The sequence below is a fragment of the Aedes aegypti genome, chromosome 2, assembly GCF_002204515.2.
Source record: "Aedes aegypti strain LVP_AGWG chromosome 2, AaegL5.0 Primary Assembly, whole genome shotgun sequence".
Classification (NCBI taxonomy): domain Eukaryota; kingdom Metazoa; phylum Arthropoda; class Insecta; order Diptera; family Culicidae; genus Aedes; species Aedes aegypti.
This window is the reverse complement of record NC_035108.1, coordinates 265,158,448-265,184,878: the sequence shown is the minus strand read 5'-3', so window position 1 is coordinate 265,184,878 and position 26,431 is coordinate 265,158,448. Positions and strand designations below refer to the sequence as shown.

General features: G+C 36.9%; 1 protein-coding gene across 2 annotated transcripts in view; it reads left to right on the top strand.

Annotated features, from left to right (window-relative positions):
• The first annotated feature begins 19,822 nt into the window (after nt 1–19,822).
• Nucleotides 19,823–26,431, top strand: part of LOC5572931 (sodium/potassium-transporting ATPase subunit beta-2) — a 71,243-nt gene continuing 64,634 nt past the window's right edge. The window contains exon 1 of one of the 2 annotated variants that reach the window (XM_001654216.2): nt 19,823–19,987. The gene's annotated coding sequence lies outside the window, so the exon portion shown is untranslated. The remainder of the gene's footprint in view (nt 19,988–26,431) is intronic. The other variant, XM_021845000.1, reaches the window with a different exon arrangement.

Here is a 26,431-nt window from a genome sequence, read left to right as displayed (position 1 = left end):
CAACATTTTGATTCAAATGCCGAACACTGTGTTCATTCTGTCTCATATTCCGAACACCTTGATTCAAATTTCGAACAGCATGAATAAATCGTATTCAAATGAATAATTTGGCAAATAAAATAATCTGAGCTTGTTCTACTGGTCTCAAACTAGAAAATCATCACTACTCCTGCGGTATAAATTATATTGGATACGTTAAAATTGAATTGCAATTTACTGCCATTTCCTTGTTATTTGGTGACATATTTCAGCGAAACATTTCAACCAAATCGCCATACAAAAACCGAGTGTTCGGAATATGAGTCTGTTCGGAATTTGAGACAAAACGGTAATTCATCTGAACGCAATTTATTCGTGCTGTTCGAATTTAAATCAAGGTGTTCGGAATATGAGACAGAATGAACACAGTGTTCGGCATTTGAATCAAAATGTTGTTTCATACCTTCACGTAAAAACAACACTAAACAAGTTTAAATACATATTTTTCTCAGCACACCCAACAGCTAACAGTAAGACTTTGCGGAGAAATCAAAATTTTCACAAATTTCAGCTAATTTATGCCTATTAGATGCATTTAAAGTCACTGTTGGCCTTAAGTGTTCGGAATATGAGTCAAAACGGTACCGTTTTGTCTCAAATTCCGAACAGACTCATATTCCGAACACTCGGCTTTTGTATGACGATTTGGTTGAAATGTTTCGCTGAAATATGTCACCAAATAACAAAGAAATAGCAGTCAGTTGCAATTCAGTTTTAACGTCTTCCAATCTTCTTTATACTTCGGGAGTAGTGATGATTCTCTAAATCGAGACCAGTAGAACCAGCTCAGATAAATTTATTTGCGAAATTATTCATTTGAATGCGATTTATTCGTGCTGTTCGGAATTTGAATCAAGGCGTTCGGAATATGAGACAGAATAAACAGAGTGTTCAGCATTTGAATCAGAATGTTGTTCCATATTTTTTCGTTAAAACAATACTAAACGAGTTCAAATTAACATTTTTTTCGGCACCTCCAACAGCTTACAGTTAGATTTTGCGGAGAAATTTAAATTTTTACAGATGTCTGCTAATTTATGCCCATCAGAGGCGTTTGAAATCACTGTTGGCCTTAAGTGTTCGGAATATGAATCAAAACGGTACCTTCGTGCTGTGCGTACACGAATTTTCTCTGCTCTTGGAAGTTTTCTTAAAAACTACCTAAGGCAATAAAACAGTACTTTTCAGTGCTACAAAAACAGTGATTTCCAGTGCAAAAATAAAAAATGGTACTTTTCAGTGCTACTAAAACAGTACCTTTCAATACTATTTTTTCTACTATTGATCCCTTTACGATCCTTGTTTGATCCCATGCCCAGGGTTACCACATATACAGATTATCGAATATTTTGTTACCAAGATTCTGTATATACAGATTACAGAATATTTGGGAAAAAAAGATTTACAGATTCTGTATGCAGAATTCAGAAATCTGAATCTGTATAATGATTCATACAGATTTTTGAGCAAAAATGAAAATACATACTTTTGGAAACCTTAAAATTTTATCGGAGATGTGACAGTTCTGCAATGTAGTTGAAAATGATTGGTATTTCCTTGAATTTCTTGTGTAATATTCATTGCTATTCCAATTTTCAGTGATACAGATTTAATATACAGATATTTTGCTCCAGGATTCAGAAATATAGATAAATCTTCGAAAAAATACAGATTCAAATGTGGCAACCCTGCCCGTGCCTTCGATTTTTCGTTGGACCCGTTGACGAAAGCCAGCGGTGGTAATCCTTCTTGGACACCGTCTTGGGAAAAAAAACCTCTTGAAGGTCACGTCTTCTTTCGTTTATTCACTAAACATGGTTGCAACAACAAACAAAAGAAAGGGTGAATCTCTGGATTCACAACTTCCTTCCAAAAAAGTGGGATTTAAAACTGTCACTAAACGTGGCAAGAATGGAAGAAAGGACGTTTCCCCAGAATGTGAACTTTCTTCCAAGGGTGAAATGAATAATTGTCTCGAAATGAGCAATCAGTTCGATGCTCTAGACAAATTTTACGAACACCATATCGAAGCAGACTCTAGCCTAGGCTCTTTGATTCAAGTGAGGAAGCAAAGAGTGCCGCCTATCGTGGTCAGTTGTTCCGAATTTGTGGGATTTAGGCAGGAGATCTTGAACTCCATTAGGGGAATCAAGGTTTCCTTACAAATCGCAAAGAAAGGATACTGTCACATTTTGCCGGAAACTCTTAAAGATCGCGAGCTTCTTCTCACACATCTTGAAGAGAAGAAGCACAAATGTTTTACTTATGACGACAAAACTGAACGTTTGTCTGAACTGAACGTGAACTGTCTTGAAAGGTCTCTCAAGTGACTATAATTCACCTGAAGAGATCAAAAATGGAATAAACGATTTACTTGGATTTTCCCAGTCAAAGTAATCATTATGAAAAAGAGAACCGAATCTGGCATTGTTCGGAAAGGGCTTTCTCAAGAATATTATTTAGTACATTTTCACAAAAAATAAGATCTAAATAATATTAAAGCTTTAGAAAAAGCTAGACTTATGTTCGATGTCCGTGTGACATGGGAACATTTCCAGAAACCAGGAGGAAATTACCAGAACCCCACTCAGTGCCGTCGGTGCCAAAAGAAAGGTCATGGAACAAAAAATTGCCGCATGGGTGCCAATTGCATGATTTGCGGAGGTTCTCCTCACGCTAAGGATATCTGTCCAGTGAAGGAAGATACCATCAAGTTTATGTGCTCTAATTGCGGGGCCAATCATAAGTTAAATTTTTGGAATTGCCCTTCTTGCAAGAGAGTCGTTGAGGCTCTTGCCAGGCAGATGAAAGATAATATCCGTTACGATAAGGGTCGTTTCCGGAATTTTCCTGGTAGAGTATCGAACAATACTCATTTTTCAGTTACAATCGCTTCAAAAGGAATCATACCCATCAGGTGGATTATAATCATGCTCATACACAAACTAATTTTATTCCGTCGGGTAGCCGTTCGAATCATTTAATTTCGAATGTATCTACCCACGGACAATCCTTTGCCGATATCGTAGCAGGTAATTTGAACTCCTCCCCTATTCGTACTGTGGGTATCCATTCTACTTCTTTCAAATCAAATGAACAAACCCTTACCACCACAGGCAACATCTACTCCGCTTCTTCGTCTACCGAAAATTATAACAGAAAATCATCAAATGTACCCACTTCAAGTGATATGTCTGCCTCTGATTTTAATTTTCTAACTGAACAATTGAATCTAATGATTGATGCAATGTTCAAAGCCAACACTATGACTGAAGCAGTCCAAGTTGGTGTAAAATTTACTAATCAAATTGTTATTGAATTACGTTTTTCTAATGAATTCAATAAATAATAATTTTAGTATTTTAAATTAGAATGCTCGTTCTTTGAATAGTAAAGAGGACGAGCTGTTTAATTCTCTTACAGCTAATAAGGTGCATATAGCAGTTATTACTGAAACATATTTGAAACCTGGATTCAAACATAAAAAAGATCCTAACTTTTTTGTTTATCGTAACGATTCACTTGATGGGGCATGTGGGGGAGTTGCAATCATCATTCATAGGCGTTTAAAACATCAACTGTTTTCGTCATTCGAAACTAAAGTTTTTGAAACTTTAGATGTTTCTGTTGAAACACAGCTTGGTAAATATACTTTCATAGCTACCTATTTGCCTTTTCAATGCTGTGGACAGCAATTTAATTTGGTCCAAACTGACTTGCGAAAATTGACTCGCAATAAGTCATTTTTTTTGTCATTGGTGACTTTAATGCCAAACATCGGTCTTGGAATAATTCTCAAAGTAATTCTAACGGTAGAATTTTGTTTGATGAGTGCTCTACAGGAAATTTCTCAATTCAATACCCAGATAGCCCTAGATGTTTTTCCTTTTCTAGAAATCCATCTACGATTGATTTGGTCTTAACCGACTCTAGTCATCTTTGTAGCCAATTAGTTACTCGTGCTGATTTTGATTCTTATCATGTCCCTGTTACATTTCAAATATCCCATGAAGCAATTCTCAATCCTATCAGCTCCACTTTCAATTACTTTAGAGCCGACTGGAATATATATGAAACATATATTGACTCTAATCTTGATGTTAACATTTCTTTACAAACAAAAGTTGATATTGACAATGCTTTAAAACCGTGATTATAGACAATGATCTTAAACTCTTGATCCGTCTTAAAAATGTGAGGAGAAGGCAATTTCAACGCACTCGCGATCCTGATATGAAAACTATATGGCAGGATTTGCAGAAAGAAATCAAGAAACCTTTTGCTCAATTAAGAAACAAAAATTTTGAAAATAAAATTTCCTAATTAGATCCTGGCTCTAAGCCTTTTTGGAAATTATCTAAAATTTCGAAAAAGCCTCAGAAGCCAATACCGTCATTGAAAGAGGAAAACAAATTATTACTAACTTATTGCGAAAAAGCTCAAAAACTTGCTATGCAGTTTGAAGGTGCGCACAATTTTAATTTAGGACTTACTCGTCCAATTGAAAATCAAGTTACTCAGGAATTCGAAAATATTCTCAATCAAGAGAACGTTTTCGAAAATTCCTGGGAGACTGTTTTGGAAGAATTTAGAACTATTATTAAAAAAATCAAAAATATGAAAGCTCCTGGCGATGATGGAATTTTCTACAAGAAACTTCCAGAAATTAGCTTATCATTCTTAGATGATATATTAAACAAATGTTTTCAATTAGCTTTTTTTTCCTTACAAATTGAAAAATGCTAAGGTTGTAAAATTTTAAAACCAGACAAAAATCCTGCAGAAGCTTCTAGCTATCGTCCAATCAGTTTGCTTTCCTCCATCAGTAAACTTTTTGAAAAGGTCTTTTTGAACAAAATGATGGTCCACATCAACGAAAATTCAATTTTTGCCAATGAACAGTATGGATTCCGCCATGAACATTCGACCACTCATCAACTCTTACGTGTAACAAATTTGATCCGTTCCAACAAATCTGAAGGCTGTTCTACTGGTCTTGCTCTTCTAGACATAGAAAAAGCATTCGACAGAGTTTGGAATGAATGTTTGATTGTAAAATTAAAGAACTTCAATTTTCCAACATACATTGTTAGAAGAATTAAAATTTATCTGCCAAATCGTACACTGCACGAACTCCAGATCTGAAAGACTTTATCTAAGAGCTGGTGTTCTCCAAGCCAGCATTTTGGGACCAATATTATACAATATTTTCACATCTGACTTACCTGAGATACCTCAGGGATGTCAAAAATCTTTGCGGATGACACAGGCCTCTCCGCCAAAGGACGAATATTCCCACATAAACCAAAAGCTCTTTATTTGTAACCTTCAAGTAGACATGTTGTCACGATGAGAGGAGTTCCAATAAATTGGTCAGATGAAGTTAAGTATCTAGGGCTCATGCTAGATAAGAATTTAACTTTCAAAAATCACATTGAGGGCATTCAAGCCAAATGTAACAAATATGTAAAATGTCTCTATCCGCTTACACAGCGTAACAAAAATGACATTTTTGCGTGTCTCAAGGATCAAATTATGTGTCTCTAGTAGATTTGGGGTTGCTGAATCTGGTGCCATTCTCAGAAATGTTCCAGCACGTCACAATTTTTAGCTACAGGTCGCCAAAGTTGTATAAACCACTGGTTTTATTCATGTTTACATGAAATTTAAAGTACGATTTGTCAAATTTTTTTGTGATCTAATCCGCCAAACATGCAGAATAGAACTTGAACTTTCATTTCAGACATAATTTTATTGAAATTGCGCGATTAAATTTCTATTAAACCGATTTTTTTAACATGCTTGCAGTCTCCATACAAAATTCTTCGTTTCTTCTATATGGCAAAATACAACCATTCTCTAAACCATCAAAAAATAACTTTTCCGCATCAAAAGTATTACAAACTTTGATAATAAGTATTGTTATACACATAAAGTTTGAATTCTGTGGCAAATTAAGCCAATATATTACCTTACAAGCTGGCAAACTTGCATGCAAGTTGGCTGAAGTAGTCATTTTATGCATTTTCAACCGTCAATATCTCAAAAACTAGACGTGCTATGACATTTCTGAAAACGGCAATGGATTCAGCAACCCTTAATTAAGTGAATAGCGGTATTTTGGTGCTGGAGACAAAAACGTGTTCCGCAGTGTTATTAATAGAAAATCAAAACTTCGTCTTAAAAACAAGCTTTTGATATTCAAACAAATTTTCAGATCAGCCATGTTGTATGCTGTACCAATATGGACTAGCTGTTGTAATACCAGAAAGAAAGCTCTGCAGAGAATTCAAAATAAAAATTTGAAAAAGATTCTGAGGCTTTCTCCCTGGTACAGTACCAATGAGTTACATAGAATATCCAATGTTGAAACATTGAAACATTGGACCAAATGTCAAATGAAATAATTAATAATTTCAGGCAAAAATCGTAACAATCTTCTATTAAAACGATTAATGCGTTATAACTTTAGGTTAAGTAAATTGAAAACGTGTTTTTTCCTTTCTCATAAGCAGGTGAAATCAACTCACCTGTAAAAAATCTTAACTGCTACGGAAAATGATATGTAATGTGTTGTTAACAAAATGTTTATAAAATCTTAAATTTGTTTTCCCAAATTAGGATGATAGTGTGTCTAACACAGAACACCTAGATTTAAGAGATGAATGTAATGTTTGGAACGATACTAATAAAGAAATTAAAAAAAAAGAAAAAAAAACTGTTCGAAAACTTAGGACGAAAAAGATTTTCCAGAGAAGGACGCGTCTGAAATGAACAGAATACGATCTATTTGATGCATCAGTCGCTGAATAATAACTTCAATTAACGGCAAAGGTAAAAACTTATGCATAAATTTATTTTGAACCACACATTCGCTCCAGTAATTGAGTTAATCTTAATCTTTCAACGCAGAAGCTGTTACGTTTCCCATTTCAAGCAAACCAAAGAGATCTCAGTGAGTGGCACAATTCTCAGCTCGGCTGATTAAATTGTTCCAGCAGCAAGAATCGCGTTCATCAGTGCGACGTCTGTGTTTCTTCGTAGGCGGAACGGATATGATCTATTGAACGAGAAGGAATATAATGTGCGACGATATACATAAACTCATTGTCAATATATGAGAACATCCTGCCGTAGCAAGTAAGTACTATCGCACTTCTTCCACCATTGGATTCGTATGCACAAACGAAGATCACAGAGCTTCTTCTATACACTGTCGTGAAACAACGCGAGATTACTATTCAGACTGAAACTAAATCTATGCTGCTATTTCAGCTTTTAAAATTTGAATTCATAATTTCTCCACTGATACTGAAGGCGGTAATGATATGAATATTTGCTCTAGTTTCAAGTTGGTTCTGTCGATTCATTGCTGTCATTTTAGTAGTGCATATTTATCATACAAGAGAAATTTCTCTATTCAATCTCACCTTGAGGGGCTCAAATGGCCGTAACGGTATATGCGCAGTTAAGAGTCGTAGGCTCGAATCCCACAGGTTGAAAATCTACTTTTTTCGACTTCCCGGGGCATAGAATATCTTCATGCTTGTCACACGATATACGAATGCAAAAAGGTTAGTTGGCAAAGAAAGCTGATAAGAATGCTGTGTCTCAGTTGGTACGTAACACTATGAAGAAAAAGAAAACCCCCATTTGTGACGATCGAGCAACCGACATAGGAAAATGCAAATTCATCCACCACAATGTTCGGGCAATTTGAGAGCAATCCTGCACAATATGTTGGCAGCACTCTTTACAATTTAGCATAGTTATGAGTATTCAGCTCAAAGTCAAACTGTCACACACATATTTTATTGAAACATATTTTTTCTCTGAGCACTTGGAAGTCATTCTAAACGAACGAATAACTTTCATTCAAACTTTTTTAGCACAATAAGCACCTTCATCAAAATATGACAACACCATGATATCTGCAATAGTCATCGAGCCGTTTCCGTTGCTTGTATAACATACGAACTTCGATGTACTACTTAATCTACAGTTAATCAATGTCCATTAAATAACTACCCCACAACAATTCCTCTTCAACACTTTGTAAATTTAAAAAAGACAACAGAAGTCTAACTGGCATTAAATTGATATTTATTTGTACCGTATATTCGGGTGAAATGTCACAATGTCAAATGATTTTATCTTTCACTAATAAGTAGAGCATAAATATCAATACAAAGTTGCTTGAAGTGTATCCCTTTTACAGATTTAATCATCGAAATGCTTACCAATTTATTCATTTTGAGAAATTCCTTAAAAAATGCCTGTACTTAGGCGTTTTCTGTGGTGTTTTCGAGTCTTAGTTGGTTATTATTTCCATGAATATTTGATTCAGGGAGCCCAAATTTAGTATGTAGAAATGTTTTCAAAACTAAGTTTTATCGATTTCACTTGAGCAGCGTTGTCAGCTACTAAAAAATGTTCAACCCTTAATGAAAAACTGGATTACAGTTGAAGGGTATTCCTATGTTGCTAAGCATTCTATTTTCTGTTCAGCTCAAGTTTTAATATCTTGATGTTTTCTTCATTCTTCTTAAACAGTGTTGCCAGTCACATGAACATTGGTGCTTCGGCGGACTGTATGGTATACAACACTTTCTTCATCTTTGGTGAACATTCGGTATCGTTATCTTTAAAATATATCGGTATCTGCATATAAAACCTCCATATAATTAACTCTTTCGATAACTATCGTGTTGCCATCTATTATCGGAATATGAAATCTTGAGTGGTCTTTTTGAAAAGTTCTCAACTTTGTCAAAATGCCATCTTACCACAAATCAAAATGAAAACAAACTGAGTTATTAAATGCTTGTTATCGGATAACTCAACGTGATATCTTGTTTTTTATTCTTACCTTAACTCGGGATGCATTTTTCATTTGAAAATCTACATTATCGTTCTCATTTGAACCATACGAACAAACAAAAATTACTTATTGCATTTGTCGGTTCTGGTTTCGGTTATACTCTTCTTTGATTGACGTTATTTATCATCGCATAAAAAACGGATTATTATTTTTATTACTATTATAGAGTTTTGGCAATTCTCAGCAAAAAATTCTAGAAACTTTCACCTATCCCGGGAAATCTGTATGCCAAAAGGGATTAGGCTCTGTGGATCTCATTTATCAGTTTTATTTATCCTAATGAGTCTGCTGAATGAGCTCAGTTGTGGGGATTCAGGAACCGTCTCACTATACAACAGGTTCCAAGAATGGCTGCTTTTTGGATGCTGTGTATGTCCTTTTTCAATGTCAGCTTGAACAAGCAGACAACAGTTCTGCGAACAGTTCTGCTGAACTGGAACAAAAACAAAACCAAACACTCCCAAGCGTCAAAGCGCTGGCTTAGTCGCATTTGTCGTGCTCCCGAGTAACCGAAGCTAAAAGTGAATCATGAACGTGTTCAGAGCTGCTCAGAGTCATATTGTATTTTTGGGAAAAAACTGCTTCCCTTCCGAGATTTATGGTTTACAAGGGTTTTTGACTGCAAACTAGTAGTTTACTGTCGAGTGTGTATTAATTTGTCTGTCAAAACCATAATTAATCACACTTTGCTCGGTTACTCGCGAGTAAACGTTCCTGAGTTTGTTGTTACTTCTTTCGACATGTTCTCCCGAGCAGACGGGTGCGGACTTACTCACACCTAGCCAGTTCGCGAGTCGGTGATGTTTGTTATGCGTTGGTATACACTCGTGAGCTGCTTCGTGATGCGAACTTTTCCACCACTATCGTAGACTACAATGTCGGGGCGGTTGGCACGGATGAGGACGCCCGTTGTGATCTCGCGATCCCAGTACAGCTTTATGCAACTATTTTCCAGGACCGGGTCAGGTAGGTATTTGTGGTAGGGTGCAAATCGGTTCACCAAGTTGGGCTTAAGAGCAAGCTGTCAGTGCCAACATTGTGCAACTTCATTGAGACTATCGAGGTAAGCTGATCTAGCTAATACTGAACAGCCGGCAACAACATGCTCCATAGTCTTCTTCTTTTTGGCGTTACGTCCCAACGGGGACAAAACCTGCTTCTCAGATTAGTGTTCTTATGAGCACTTCCACAGTTATTAACTGAGAGCTTTCTTTGCCGAATGACCATTTTTGCATGTATATATCGTGTGGCAGGTACTCTATGCCCTGGGAATCGAGAAAATTTCCTTTACGCAAAGATCCTCAACCCGCGGGAATCGAACCCACGACACTCAGCATGGTCATGCTGAATAGCTGCGCGTTTACCGCTACGGCTATCTGGGCCCCTTTGCTCCATAGTCTCCCCTTCTGAATTGCACTTCCTACAAAGGTCCTCCACGTTTTCGTGCCGATAATTCTTCGTCGCAATAACCGGTCCTGGATGGCTACCATAGAAACTTCTGTTTCCGAGAAGAGGTCACCCCAAATCAGCCACGTGTTTAACGACACCTTATCATTGTGCAATAACTCCAGTTGATGGGGGTGCGTTCCATGAAACTCCTTCTGCTTCCAAGTTGTGAACATCTCGTCGACGGTTTTGATGTCGCAGTTCAGCTGGTAATCCTCCTGCGCCAGATACAGGACGCTTAATCCGTGGCACTTTCTCCAATTCCAAAACACTGTCTCTCTTCTTCTGCTAACCACATCCCATCACCGTTGTGTTTGGTGGGGTTCTCCCATAAATTGGTCCAAAATTGTGTAACGTCGCCAATCTCCGGAAGCTCCTCACCAAACTCGATCTTGTCAATTCGGATGTATCCCTCTCGTTGATGTTGAACATCCGATTTTATTCCTTCAGCTTTGAACATTCTTCATGACGTCAAAATCGTTTCGCAAGAGTACTAAACCACTGTACAATAAGTAGGCCGTCCCTTATTTTTCGAAATGCGAATTGTTACAAGTACGTCATTGTAAAGTGCTCGTTTTGGTGAGAAGCTCCGTGCACTAGAGCAGCGAGCTTCTCACCAAAACGAGCACTTTACAATGACGTACTTAGAGTTAGCGTTAGCGTTAGCGTAGTTACGGTATAATTCGTAGATTGGTAACATTCATGTTTTTTCTTTTGATAATCTCATCTAGAATGCCTTCAGGACCAAGGCTAGGGAATAAGCCTTGATCCAATCTTAAATAAGAATACCAAAACCATGAATATTGCTATTCCCGGCCACGCCCATCTTTACCGTAACTTGGGATTGGGGAAGGAAATGTTGAAGTAGCACTTACTTAAGAGAGGCCTCCGACTCAGCGACACCCTCATAAGTGCTACGGAGTTGGGGGTTGGGAGGGGTATTAGGTCATCAGGATTCGCCTGAAAAGCTAGCGATAGACCCAAAGTAGTTTTTGTTTAATTGTTTTTGATTTAATCTCTGGAGATCGCAGCAAGCCACGCGTGCGAGCTGACATATTTTGAATTTTCGATTTAAACGATTTAAACTTTCCCCCTGAAATGAGACGGTTGGTACGGTTGTCCCCGTTTCTTCCTTAATAAAATTCAAAAGTTTACGTCTATCATATTATTCATAGTGGATAATCTGATCGCCGTGATCTTTTGAATTATCTTCAAAACCAAGTCTGCACAGTGGGCCTGGCCATTTTAGTATTTGTTTCATATCACTGATATGATGCAAATATTAATGCTGACAAGAAAATAATAGAAGAAATTCCAGTATTTCCAGGATGCTTTTCAATATTGGCTGTGTAAGCGCTTAGATAGATAGATAGATAGATAGATAGATAGATAGATAGATAGAATTGTTTTTGATTTAATCTCTTGAATGCCAGCAATCAAAAGAGGACAAATGTTTGATTTACAGTATAAAGAATGTTGTTTCACGTCAAAATAGTCGATCACGCGTACAACGGTAATAACGATCCGCTTTCTACCTAGTAAAAAGCAGAATAGATCCCTCCAGGGTCATCTAAATAAGAAAAAAAAACTTTGTTATGATTCACATGGAACTGTCATTTACATGAACATACAATCGACCAAAATGCACTCACAATGCATATCCTATTCCACGATAAGCGACCGGTTGAAACGAGTAAATTGCCGCACTTCAAATAAGCGAGAGAAAAAACACCCGGGACAACCGCAGAAACATGCCGCACTCCGAATCGCGAAAATCTGATCACGAAACCGTTACATCTAAAACAAATTCGGGTATTCTGTTTAAAAGGAACGGACTCACCAAATGCTTGCAGCCTCCGGAAAAAAGATACTTATTCCCCCGCCGCGGCGCCGGTCAACGTCCACCCTACTCTTGATCCAGGTTGAAACGTATTTGTTTTCCCAGGTTCAGAAACTGAATGCTGATTTTTTTTTCAATTCGAAACTGAACAACATTTAAAACGCGGAAGAGCAACAATTTCACGCCGAAAGAAGATTTCCACTTTTTCACTGTCACGAAGAACAATTCGACAAATTTAAAACGATTGTGGCCAACTTGCGATTGATGCAAGGAGACGAAAATAACATGACAGTCGAGCACTTTACAATGACGTACTGTACGAAAAGCCGCCAGTAACAAATTGTCTTATGCGCGTTGATAATCAGCATAGAAGTTTGTTTTCTTTGGGATGAATCAAACATTACGTAACACAAAATTTGCCAATTTTAGACCCCCTCCCTCCCCCACGTAACAGCCTTTGTATGAAAAAATAAAATTTTTGTATGGACCGTAACACTACGGAAGACCCCCTCCCTACCCCTGTTGCGTTACTTAGTATATGAAAGATCCCTTTGTAGTTATGAATTTTATGTCAATGTGCATCTTCATAGCAGATATCCACTATACAAAATATAATTTTACTTAAAATTCTATGCTGATTATCAATTTGTTACTAGTAGCTTTTCGTACTCATGTTGCGTACACTAGAGCAGCGTGCTTGATTTGGCGCACGGGGTCATCTACACCTAACACCTTTAGGGTCATTGGGGGACCACTTAGCGTCCACGTACGGTCTTCAAATTTTTATCTGATTTTTTTTCTTACCAAAACGAGCACTTTACAATGACGAACTTGTAACAATTCGCATTTTCGAAAAATAAGAGATCTCGGAGCTCTGCGGGCCTGACAATTTCAGCAAGATGATGACCTTTCCTCGTTGAAAGGATTCACCCACGTTTGCTGTGTTAATCGACCATACTTTGAGCACAGTGTGACGATCTGATTCGCGAAGCGTCACATCTATGCGGGTTTCTTTGCATTTGGACGTGTGGTATCTTCTTCTAACGAGCGTGATCGCAATCCCAACGTTGTAACTACAGCTACTGTATACAAATATTTGGCGGCCATCTTTAATTTTGTTGGAAAAACAGTTTTTGCACCACTGGTTTTGAATTTAGAGATCACTATCAGAAAACTGAAAAAAAAACTGGGTAAGATAAGCTGCAAAAACTAAGTGAGCAATGGTATTTAGGGTGATGTGCTAGTATCTATTGTATTAAGCTTTGATCAGTGAGAACCTGCCATTTTCCCAGTATTGCAGTGTATAATGCTGATACAAACCGATGCCAAACAGTTCTTTACCAAAACGGCTTTCACATTGTACAATCAGATTTTGATAAAACTTGATCGTCTTTTTGGACATAATGCAATGAGATAGCATCTTGCCGTATTTTCAATTCGTCGTATCGTTTTGATTTCTGTCGCAATAAGTTTCCAGATTCATCTCACAGCTTACGGCTCACTATGATATAGTGAGTGGTCAAATTACAACACATCAACGCTATTATAAAATGCTTTCCTAGCATATATAGATCTACGGGCTTCTCCCTCCATCCATTCTGTTTGTTTAAATAAATTAATTACCTATAAAATTCATTGTTTGCCATGAAAATTCAGCTCAAACATATAAACACAATTCCTTTTGACCGAACAATCATGACATTTGCTGACAGTTCAGCGATAACAACACGATCAAAAGAATCGTTTTTTTTACGCCGAGCATCGCACACAAGCATGTTGTTCTCAGTACGACGGATTAAACATTGTTTACATTCTCAAATATACGCGATCGCTGGGGAAATTTAATAAAAATTCGTGAATTATAGAACTTTTACGGCGTTTGATTGGAACGGAATCCTTCAGTGAAGAAGTACGAAGGTCTCCCATAGTGAAAATAAGTGCCCGGCGAAGTAAGTCACACAGAAGGGTGGGAAGAAATTTAGCTTAGCTTAGCTTAGCTTAGACTGACTACACATATCAATGGTTGCTATTCCGTGATTGACCGAAGTCAGTGAAAATGCACAAAGAATCAACTAGAAGTTTGGCTGGGATTGGCCATAATCTTCTTCAATGTGCATAATTCAGTGCCTCTATTTATACAGGGTCAATAACGGCGCCGGCCACGTCCTTGCAGTCAGGTGGGATTGGGGGAAGGAATGTTAGTGTTTAACCTTTGCTATTTGGAGACCGTGTTTGCCTCTGCATCTCCACAAAGGTTACTGGGAGGGATGTTTGTTAATGGGAAGGATCGTTGGGTCACAGGATTCACTTTGATAAGCGATTAGACCATGATAAATAATGATTTGTGAGATATATACATGCTTATTTGTAAATATAAAATTTTCATTTGATATGAACAATTTCTATGTAGTGGAAAATTATGCCGACACTTGAGGTGACGAACCATTCAAAGTTTGTTGAACAAATACCTAAATGTAACATTCCTACAGCTGTCAGGATGAAAGCATGTGTTATTATATTTTACATATTTGAAAAGAAACAAAAAACTTGATTGGTTGGAACATCATAGAACACTCTTATTCTTATGCCGACACTTACAGTGGCGAACCATCCAAAGTTTGTTGAATAAAGTGAACTTTTCGCAAGTCTACACTTGTAGTGCCGAACCATTCAAAGTTTTTTTTTTAATTACAAAAATAAAGGTAAAAAGGGGTGTTCTGAAAATAAAAAAAAAATTTGAAACATAAATAATTCATGAATCAGAGTTTGTGTCGACACTCACAGTGACGAACAATTCATAGTTTGTTGAAAATTCATATTTAAGTCCCACAATTGTAACGATTAAATGTGCAGTCATACATATTTTATAGATTAGAAATAGTAGCATGAAACGAGCTCACCGATTGATCCTTTATCCTTCACTGTGCAGCCACAATCCACTCTCAGCCTCACTCGTTTGCTCGGCTATATAAAAGCACTCAGAAAAAAAAAGGCGCGCGACCCGAAAAGGAAAAAAAAACTTGGCTTTCTTGACGCACTGCCCAGCAGCAAGCGTCAAGGTCAAAGGATCAAAAAGAACTAACCGATCACGCCACTTTTTCACTTACTAGACCGACGTGCGACATGTTTGATCCTGCCTTCGTCGCTAACTTGCGTAGGAGCAAGCGTCAAGGTCGTAAGATCAAACAGAACTCCACAGAAGGGTGGGAAGAAATTTAAGGCATAAAGTGGTGTGGCTGGTGTCTATCGCTAAGCATTTCTCTCAAATCGTGTTCGTCCATGCGATTTCGGTGAAAAAATGCAAAGTGGATAATTGAACTGAAGTTATTTATCGAAATACAGTAGTTTTTTTTTTTTGCATTTTTGGTGTACAATTGTACGAAACATAACAGCTTTCACAAAATTACACTTGGTAAATGATGTTGCAGGTAAGTTGAAATATTCGCCGCAGTGGAACATTTTGAGTTTGATACGACGAATAATAGCGCGTACGACGAAGTAGAACGAAACCCTAATGTTTAAAAAAATTTATTTATTTTGAAATAAATAGCTGAACTGCTACTGTGCCATGGGTCAACACTTTTGATACTAAAATAAAACTAACGTTTTCCAATTTATTATATTTTTATGGTAAATCTCGAATGGGTGTATCGTTGCTTGATATCCTTGAGCAGCGTTTTGTATGATAAAACTATAATTTTCAGAAAAGTCACTAATTACCATCGGATTGTTAGACGAAGTTGATTTTCTCATAAACAGAGGCGGAGTCCGTTGATTGCCTTCATTTAAAAATAAAAATAATGTATATATAAAAACAATCACTGTATTATTCAGTTTTTTAACTATTCTCAATAAAAAATTCAATCTTCAAACGTTTTTCCCTTAAATATGCCCAATTTGCAATGCATGGACGACTTTTAGTAAATTTAATTGCGAATCTTTCTGCCTAAGAACGATCAAAATTTGAAGTTGCCGTTTTTTTAATCATTTTTTTTAATTTTCAATCATTGTTAAATTCAGTGTAGAAAATGTTTTTTTATTTTTTCAATATTTTTTTCCAAAACTTCAGGACATTTCACGACAGTCACTTTTTTGTCGGTCTTACCGTTACAACACTTTTTTGTCGGTCTTACCGTTTTCGAGTTAAACGGGTTTATAAAAAAAAATTGACCCTTTCCAAATGTTAGTCTAGATCGATTTTGAAAAAAAAAACAAAGTATGTAAAGTATCTTAGTTTCACAAAGTCTTCACACCCAGAAAGTTTCATTGAATTCTGAAGGGGTGCTGCCAATCCCTTTGTCGAGTTGGCGTGAAATCCGTCTATCGAGTTATGGAGAGAAATTTACCTCTCACGTGACATCGACTAGTGGAGATATCGAGTCATAGAAATATCGACTTACGGAGAGCATGATGTATGGAAATATGAAGGGTCCGAAAAATTCATCGAGTTATAGAGTATAATAAATTGGTTAAACTTTAAATGGAAGCTACATCCTTCCCCTATACGATGCCATTAAATTGATTAGCTTTGTGTTCCCTTTTTGCTTTGTGTTCCAAGGGAAATATGAGACATATCGCGTGAAGAAACACCTAAAATTTATCAAAAATCGGGCTTTTCGCAAACCGTTTGGCCAGCTGGCGTACGAGGGGTCAATCAACCTTTGGTTTTAACATATTCTAGCCATCAGTGACAAAAAAATCTAATAAATGGTGCCGGTGGCGGGCCTGGTTTCGGCGAGAATTGTTCATATGGCTTGGTTTGGCATAATTAAAAGCGTATTTCAAAGCAAACTGTTGAGATAGTTCAAGGCATTGGTACACATATTCGAAACTGTCGCGAAGCGCCGCGGTGCACGATATAAAAACCGCTTATCTAGATATAACAAATGAATTCAATTTCTGGTACCTGGGCCTCACATCTTATGTACAGCTAATACAGTCAATTCCCTTACTAGATATTGGTCTCTCGATATTGGGTTAGAGAATCAAAGTAAAAATTGGTTTTAAACTATGGTTACCTGATATGTTTGAAAGAATATCTGACTAGTGGATTGCAACAGATTTGTATCAATAAGCACGTTTATTCTAACAAAAGTTGTTATCAATTTGGCTTGTGAGAAGTTAAAATAACAAAATAGGGAAAGTGTGAAATTTTGATAACTCTCACATTTTAAATCTTTTTGAATGTTTTAACATTAAGATATATCTTAAATCTAACTACTACAACACACAAAATTTTTCAAAATTTGAAAACTTTAAAATAAACACGTATGGCGAAATAGGGAACCACTATGTCCATAACTGGTACACCTACCCTATATAACAAAATTTCCACTAATAGTGGTAAGCTCCATCGAAGTTAATACGCGATTGGCGTCGTAACTTCGATGGAGCTTACCACCATAAATTAAACAATATAAAAACAACATACACTCCCGTGCAAAAGATTGGGTTCACCCCCTCAAAAACATACAGAAGTGTTCTGTCCATATCTCTGTGATTACACGTCCAATTGAAACTCTTCAAGACGCATTCGAAAGGCAAAGAGTTATTTTTACTTCGTATGTATTTTTCCAAAAACATTTTTTTAATTTTGTATACTAAATTTATACTTAAAGTTGTGACATTTTCCAAAAAACACATTGAAAAATCATATCTAATTTCCTCAGCATTGGGTCGACCAAAATTTTAAATCAAAGTGTCATTAGAATCGTAATCTTATATTCTTTGAAGAGACCTCACGAAATTTTGGCGGAAAAATCTGGAAAGTATTCAAAATCAATGAAACAGTCAGTCAAGTCATCGTGCAAAAGTTTGGGTTCACCCCTCAGTATGATGCAAATCGTGCAAAAGTTTGGGTTCACCAGAGCCGCACGCACATCATTTTTGTCAATATCTCTGCCATTTTTCAACCGATTTTAAAAGTTTAAAGCTTTTTTGAGCGCAAATAATGGCGCGTACATGATTGGTATGAGATTTCACAGATTTAAGTAAGTTCAGGTGAACCCAAACTTTTGCACGATGACTTGACTGACTGTTTCATTGATTTTGAATACTTTTCAGATTTTTCCGCAAAAAATTCATGAGTGCTCTTCGAAGAATTTAAGATTACGATTCTAAAGACACCTTGTTTTAAAATTTTGGTCGATCCAATGCTGAGGAAATTAGTGATGTTTTTTCAGTGTGTTTTTTGAAAAATGTCACAACTTGAAGTACATATTTAGTATACAAAGTTCAAAGAATGTTTTTGGAAAAATACATACGAAGTAACAATAACTCTTTGCCTTTCGAATGCGGCTTAAAGAGTTTGAATTGGACGTGTAATCACAGAGATATGGACTGAACACTTTTGTATGTTTTTGAGGGGGTGAACGCAAACTTATGCACGGGAGTGTATGTTATAAGATAAACAAAATTATAACTCTCCATGTTTCAAATTAAACTGAAAAAAACTCATTGTGATATTTCTCATTATTTTTATTTTCTTATTTTCCACTTCTTCTTCAGCATTGCTGTACAGACTTGAATCATGAAATTTTAGTTTGTTTTGTTTTCTGTTCCAAACTGCTTCAAGATTACTTATACCTAAAATTATAATTATTTGTAACTAGAACAAATTTTGAACACACTTTGTCATTGATATTGTTTTAAGTGTGTGAAAGTTTCTTTGAAAAAATCTGAGTACTTTTTCTAGCAAAAATGAAACGAAATTTGTTGATTGTAACAAATTTGTATATGATTGTGATACAATTTTGTCGCAATCCACTGATCCGGTAATAGTAAAGAAAAAAAAGTCGATCTGTTCTGAGAATGTAAGCTATGTTAAAATAAGTGTTCAATTTGAATTGAATATTAATCTTCTATTAAATTTCATTTTGGTTGTATTGGCACAAACAAAGTATTGGCATCAGATCGTCTACTTTTTTAATTATGAGTTATTGTTTACGGCTAACAAGCCGAGAGGAAGCTTGAACAACTACCGTTTAACTAAACATTACATATACTTCGGTTTAAATGGACAAATTGATGTGAAATTTGCAAAGAAAGTTACACGTATTTTAGGTGAGAATCGAACTCACGACTCTCTGTTCACTAGATAGGGTGCGTTACCCCTGCACCACGAGAGGACTCATGGACGCAGAAGTTAACCTAAACTCAATTTCAACTCAGTAATCACGTTGTCCTCTTTCGCAAAGCGCACCTCTCTTGGAAGAATTTCATGACCATCCAAACCCAACGCTTTCTATTGTCACTGTATATAATTTAAATTTACCGTGGTTTTTCAAGAATTCTAACATGAAAACAGTTAGATATTGTGTAAGATGTTGTTGTATTGAAAATAAAACTCCAGTTCTTCACTGTGTTTAAATCCCGTCTTCCAAGCTGAATCCAATACTGCACACACTCCAGAACCAGTGCCTCGGTTATGTCAGTGGGATGTATTGTTGTAAATTGCGTCCGTTTAAGCTCATCATACTCTAGATTTTCTAAATTGGAAGATTACCCTCGGACCGCGTAGCGTGCATAATGGCGAGAAGGAAGGTAGCAGCAGTGTAGCACACGAGAAAAAATGTCAATCCAGCCAGGGTCGCGGTTTTGGTCCGATATGAGCCGTCTCATCATCCAGTAGTTAGTATTCATCTGCTCCGGGGGAAACGTTACGAAGTCTCGCGGTGCGATCTGTCTTAGTCTGTTACTAGCCGTGCGCGGAGTGAAACGTCTTAAGCTCGGTACGTTCTTACGGTGTGAGTGTGACGCGTGCGCAGGTTGTTGAAAAGCTGGTAATCAAAGGATCTTTTGTGGGGATGGAAACTTCTGTGCTAGGATGCTGATGCTGGTTAACTTTTTGTGCGTGGTTATATAAAAAAATGTGCAACGATGTTCGGATTTCTGTGACATGCTATAGTGGAAAAAAGATATGATGTGATCTTTATAAGACGAAATATGCAAACCCAAGGATTTTTTCATCAAGAGCTATGGGAATTCAGGATAAAAGCATTGCAGAAAACAGTGAAGTACAGTGGACCAATTCATGTATATCAACGCCAATTGTTTGAGTGTCAATCAAATTTTAGCCATGTATTCTGTAAATCAGTATCAGAAAAAATAAGGTAGAAATTAAGTTACAAACAATCAATCCGAATCTGAATAATCCTAGGTGAGGATTTTATTTTTTTATTTGTTAAGCTGTATCTTTAAGTAACGCGAGACAATTTTTAGTAGTTGCATAAAAAAGATGAAAATTAAAGTGATAAATCAGAGTGATTAAATAAAAACCAAATTTCACTGATTTTCTTTAAATATGTTTGTAAAACTGGTACATTGGACACGAAGCTGGTGTAGTGGTTTGATAGACCTTGTATCGGATACTATCTCTAAGATAGTCAGAGTGACGACAAAAAACATGACAAAACTGCGTTTTCAATATGCTTCATTGTATGCTAATATTATATTATATATTTTTGAAGAACTTGTTAATATACCTGATGTTTATCACTCAGTGGTCTTTAGATTTCAAAAATTCTTTCAGCAATGGAACTAAGCACCATTCAAGATCAACGACCCTAAATATATGCGTTTACTCGAAGTTATTTAGCAAAAGGCACTTCCCAGCAGTCTGGAGAATACATTCAACAATGAAAAAAGATTCAAAACGTTGATACAGTCGACTCTCCACAGCTCGATGTTCTATATCTCGATATCGATATAGTGTATGCAGAATGAAAGGACCGAAAAAAAATCGACATAGGGAGATGTCGATATTATTTTCGGTCCTTTCATTCTGCATACATTTTGAATCTCCATATCTCGATATCCTCCTTATCTCGATATCTTCCTATCTCGATTCGTTTTTCATTCTCGATTTTCTCTCCGTATGTCTATATGCCCATTATCAAAGGTTACTAAAGACTAGCTTTAAGGGATGTTTGTTTTTTTTTCCTGGTAACGGAGTGGTTTTCAATCTAGTATTCATTAGAAATTTGTTCCATGTCTCGATCTCTCCCTATCTCGATGGTCCCTTTGATATCGTGATGTAGAGAGTCGACTGTATTTTTTGTGTGTATTTTTACAACACATTTCAGAAAAAAAAAGAATTTTTTGACTACTGTGGCCTTCCTTAGCCAAATGGTTAGAGTGCGTTGCTTTAAAGCAAAACCATGCTGAAGGTGTCTGGGTTCGTTTCCCAGTCGAACCAGGATCATTTCATAATGGAAATTTCCTTGACTTCGCTGGGCATAGAGTATCTTCGAACCTGTCACACGATAGACGAATGCGAAAATGGCAACTTTGGCAAAAAAGTTCCCAGTTAATAACAGTGGAAGCGTTCATAAGAAAACTAAGCTGAGAAGCAGGCTCTGTCCCAGTGAGAACGTTAACGCCATGAAGAAGAAGAAGAATGTTTTACACTTCTTGACATTCTCACATGGTAAACAAATATGATTCAAAACGTCTACAATACAAAGCATAAGGTATATTCTTTCGAAAAATACCAGTTGAGAAAGATTGGTGATGATTCAGTACAGAAACTGTAATTCCTATAAAATATAATTCACGAAATTTGAAAAATTCAACAGGGTAAATTTCAGCTTATATCTCTACAGGTCACATTATATGAAAAATCGAAGTATACACTGATCGATCTGAAAAATTAGGGAATTGCTATTCAATACTAAAGAAATCAAGAAAAAATATTTTGACTTTTGGTCAGCTTTCAGCCACTGTGTGTCGGCCGACTCGTAGCATAGCATAGACTGACTGTTCATGTCAATGGTTACTGTGGATCGGTGGACTCCTAGGTGTCGAACTTTCAGGGGAAGCGAAGCCGCTGCAACAACAAAAAATTGATGAAAATTCAATGCGTTATAAATAATAGCTATCAACTTACCAATGTCATTGAAATTTGATAATTGACATATTTAAGCAAACTGAAATAAATATCAACTTCTCTCTCACAATGCCATTAAAGTGTAACTACAAGTGCTTACTGGATTTCTTTCTTCAAAGCGACGCTGTTTTCTCTAAATTTATTCTAAATCCTCAGTGTTGCTGAAATATTTGATAAATTTTAGAAGCTCCTTGGTCTATTAATTATAAAATAATTTGCCTTTTTTTTCTGTAGTTTTGAATATATCTACTCGAACCATTGCAATGGCATTGCATTGACGTATCCATCTCGGAAATGTGAGAATAGACAATACTAAATATTACGCAAATTGTATGTTTGCATGGCCTCTTTCGAAGTTTTTGGCAGATTACTTTGAAAATTTTAAAAAAATGGTATGATATGGTTCATAGTGCCATATTTGGTTGATTTTTTTGAAAATATCTCTACGATGCAGAAACAAAATCTTTGGTGGGCTCCTCTAATAGAGTTTTGCATGTTCTTTAAAGATCCCAAAAAAGATCCTTTGAGAGCTTTATGTGTTTTCTTTAATAAAATTTAAATTTTCGTTCAATTTTGAGTAAGATCTAGACTAATTATTTTGTCAGATTTCGATTCTTTGTCGTTTTTAGTAGAAAACCTATTTTGATTTCCATAGACCTAGCAATACGAAGAGCTTTTTTTCATGAATTAACAATTAAAACTAAAACATTTTTCAAGAAAAGCTATCAGGGGCCGCGGAATATTTGTAAAAGCTCAAAGGGGGCTGCAACTATGAAAATGTTGTGAACCACTGATCTAGCAAGTATGTTTGAGCACGTCTAGAAATTTGCCTTAAAACTTTTGTATGTTTGCCTGTAAATTCATCGACTGTTGAAGTCTAAGCAACGCATCAGAGCAGAAATAAAAGTTTTTTTTACATTTTTTACTTAAAGAGCACCTAAAAACTCAAGGTGAAATGACAGTCTTTGAACCTAAATTTTTTGCATAGTTGTTTGGACAGAAATAAACAATTTCCAAGCCGTCGCATTAAATTACAAAAACAAACAAACAGTTACAAAAATACTGTTTTCGATTTTGTAGTAAAACAAATTTGAGTATACTCAAAAATTTTCAAAGAGATTTTATAAGACGTTTAAAAGTTGAATGCCTTTATTTATTAAATTCGATGAAATCAACAGACAAAACAGATCCCATTGATGCAAAACTTATTCCAATACAACAATTATTACCATTAACAAACGAACACACAATTGACGATAAAAATATAAATACAAAATAATTATTCATTAAAGAAATGAAAAAAACGCTTTGAACTTTCTCCAAATCGTTTGTCAGAAAACGTGGAAGTCAAAAGTATGATTTGCGGGCAAAAGGGCAAAAGGGTTTTTCGTAGTATTTTTTTTTTTAATAAAATAAATGTTTGATTCGCTCAAACATTCCAATATCTGGCTAAACATGTCCATAAGACTTTATTTATAGTGACAAAACAATTTTGATATAATGGGAATTAGTTTAAACAATTATGTTCGCGGGGTTTCTAGAAATAAATTCATATAGAAGAAACTACATGTCACTGGGTCGAATTTTGATCTATAGGAGAACATATTTAAAAATAGGAGTTTTCGAAGTTTCTAGAGTAATATAAATTTTGAGCGAAATCAAAACATTATATTTCAACCCAAATATTTTTTTTTTATCAGGGAACTATATTTATCACTTTAAACTTCGTGACGTTTATTGATTTGCGCCACAAATCCGTCCCAGATAACACCATGAAGCACCTTTTGTTTAAATAATGTTGGGTGTACTATCTATTTGAAAAATTCAATTGGATAACTACCTTACCTTGATACCTTGATGGCTATAGCGTAGCGTCACGCCATTGCCGGGCATATTGTAGAGCTCCATTTTCATCGGTCTTGGGCGAAACTTCTCCAGTTGCCTCGAAGGTTTAGGGTCGCCAGGTCCTCTTCCACTGCGTGCAGCCAGCCCATTCGTGGTCTTCCCTGAAGCCGCCGTTCTCTACCTGGTTCCCTGCTGAATATTATTTTCTCAATTTTTTCGTCCGACATTCGCACTAAGTGACCAGCTCACTGAAGTCTGCGGTGTTTTACACGCTTGAAAATATTCGTATCTTTGTACACTTGATACAACTCGTGATTCATGCGTCTGCGCCACACACAATTTTCGAGTTGACCACCGAGTATTGACGGCAGCACTTTACGCTCGAAAACACCGAGAGCTTTGCGGTCTGACTTTTTCAACGTCCACGCTTTGTGCCCGTAGAGAGCCACCGGAAGAATCAATCTTTTAGCGAAATTTGTTTCCGTTTGCAAGTTGTGGGTCCTAATCTGGTTACGTAGTCCGTAAAAGGCCCTATTCGCAGCCGCAACACGTCTTTTCACTTCCCAGGGAACGTCGTTGTCACATGTCACAAGTGTTCCAAGGTAAACAAATTCTTCAACAACTTCAAACACTACCTCAGCACCTACACCACCAAGCCTGACTCTATCTCTACCTGCAACCATGTTCTTCGTTTTGGTAGAATTAATGGTCAGGCCTATCCTCTCTGTCTCCCTTTTCAGAGACAGGAAGGCCTCTTCCACTGATCTGCGATCGATTCCAATTAAGTCTATATTGTCTACAAAGCCAAGGAGCATGTTCGACCTTGTGATAATAGTGCCATTCCTCTGCACGCAAGATCTCTTAATAGCATCATCGAGTGCAATGTTGAACAGTAAATTCGAAAGTGCGTCTCCCTGCTTTAACCCGTCTAACGTCACGAACGGAGTTGGCACCTCGTCTGCGATCCGAACACTTGATTTCGAACCATCCAGCGTAGCACGTATCAGACCTGTTAGTTCCATGTTCAGACATTATCTGCCAAAGCTCATTTCTTTTCACTGAGTCGTAAGTCGCCTTGAAATCAATAAACAGATGATGAGTCTGCAAGTTATACTCCCAAAATTTATCTAGGATCATTCGCAAGCCAAACAGACCAGGTTGTCGAACGGCCCTCACGAAAACCAGCTTTGTATTCGACGACGAAGGACTCCTCGAGCGGTCTCAATTTGTTAAACAGGATGCGCGACAAAATTTTATACGCCGGATTCAGCAGAGTAATTCCTCTGTAATTGGCACACTTCAGTCTGTGCCTTTTCTTGTAGATTGGGCGTATGAGGCCATCCAACCAGCCGGTGGGCAAATTTTCGTCCTCCCATACCTTCAGAAGTACTGGGTGTCGACTGATAAAGCTTGAGCTCACTTCCGTGCTTGAGAAGCTCGACCGGGATCTCGTCCAGTAGCCTTACAGTTCTTCAGCTCGCTAATAGCCTTTTTAACCTCTCCTATGGTCGGTGGGTTCACAGCTTGATCGTCATCATCAATATTAATCCTGTTCCTCGCTACATTTCCATTTTCACCGTTCAACAATTGCTGAAAGTGCTCCTTCCACCTGGCAGCCACCGCCGTTTTATCGGGCAGCAAATTCCCTTCTCGATTTTTGCACATGGCGGGCACTGGTACGTTGTGCCACGCACCATTGACCGTTGCATAGAATCTCCGCACATCAATCCGGTTCAGGCTTTCTTGAGCTTCAGCTACACCACTTTCTTCGTGCTGCCTTTTCTTTCTGCGGTGGATTCGCTTTTCTTCGGCACTCACTGCCCTGTACCGCTCTCTATTTTGTCGGGTACCGGCCACAAGCATACGGCTTCTGGCGACATTCTTTCAATTGGATATTGATCTTGGATATTGTCTGATTCCATAACCACAGAAAATGAAAATTCTCTTAGAAAACGACGGAAATATGCTTCGGTAAAGTAGGACTTTTCTCTTTCTGTAGTGAGCGTAAGTGGACTTCCCCTTGGTAGTAAAAAAGTTGAACTTTTTCAACCGAAAATATGGTTTACAACACTTACTATCTCTAAAGGTTCGACTAGTATGAATTTTGTCTTAACAATGCAAAATTAATTCTATGGAGTTATTAGATATCGACGACACACTTTTAGGATTTTTTTTTGTTGGAGCTGTGTTTATTTCATGGAAATGTACCTATTGATAACAGTTTCGGGACTTAATCACATTTGTGGGATACCTTGGGCGTCAACGGGTTAAATTTAAATGAAACATGAGATTATGTTATTATGTTCCGCCAGGGCTTCACGAGGGATATTTCAGTTTTATGTAAAAAAAGCCGTGTAACGTCTCAATCTTTGTGAATTCGAATGAATATGTCAATTAATGAAGAATGAACTAGGTATCAATCAATGAGGTCACTTCTAATCACCTGGTATTGGTTCCGCTCAGGCTTCTTAGGAGACATTTCAGCTTCATGGTC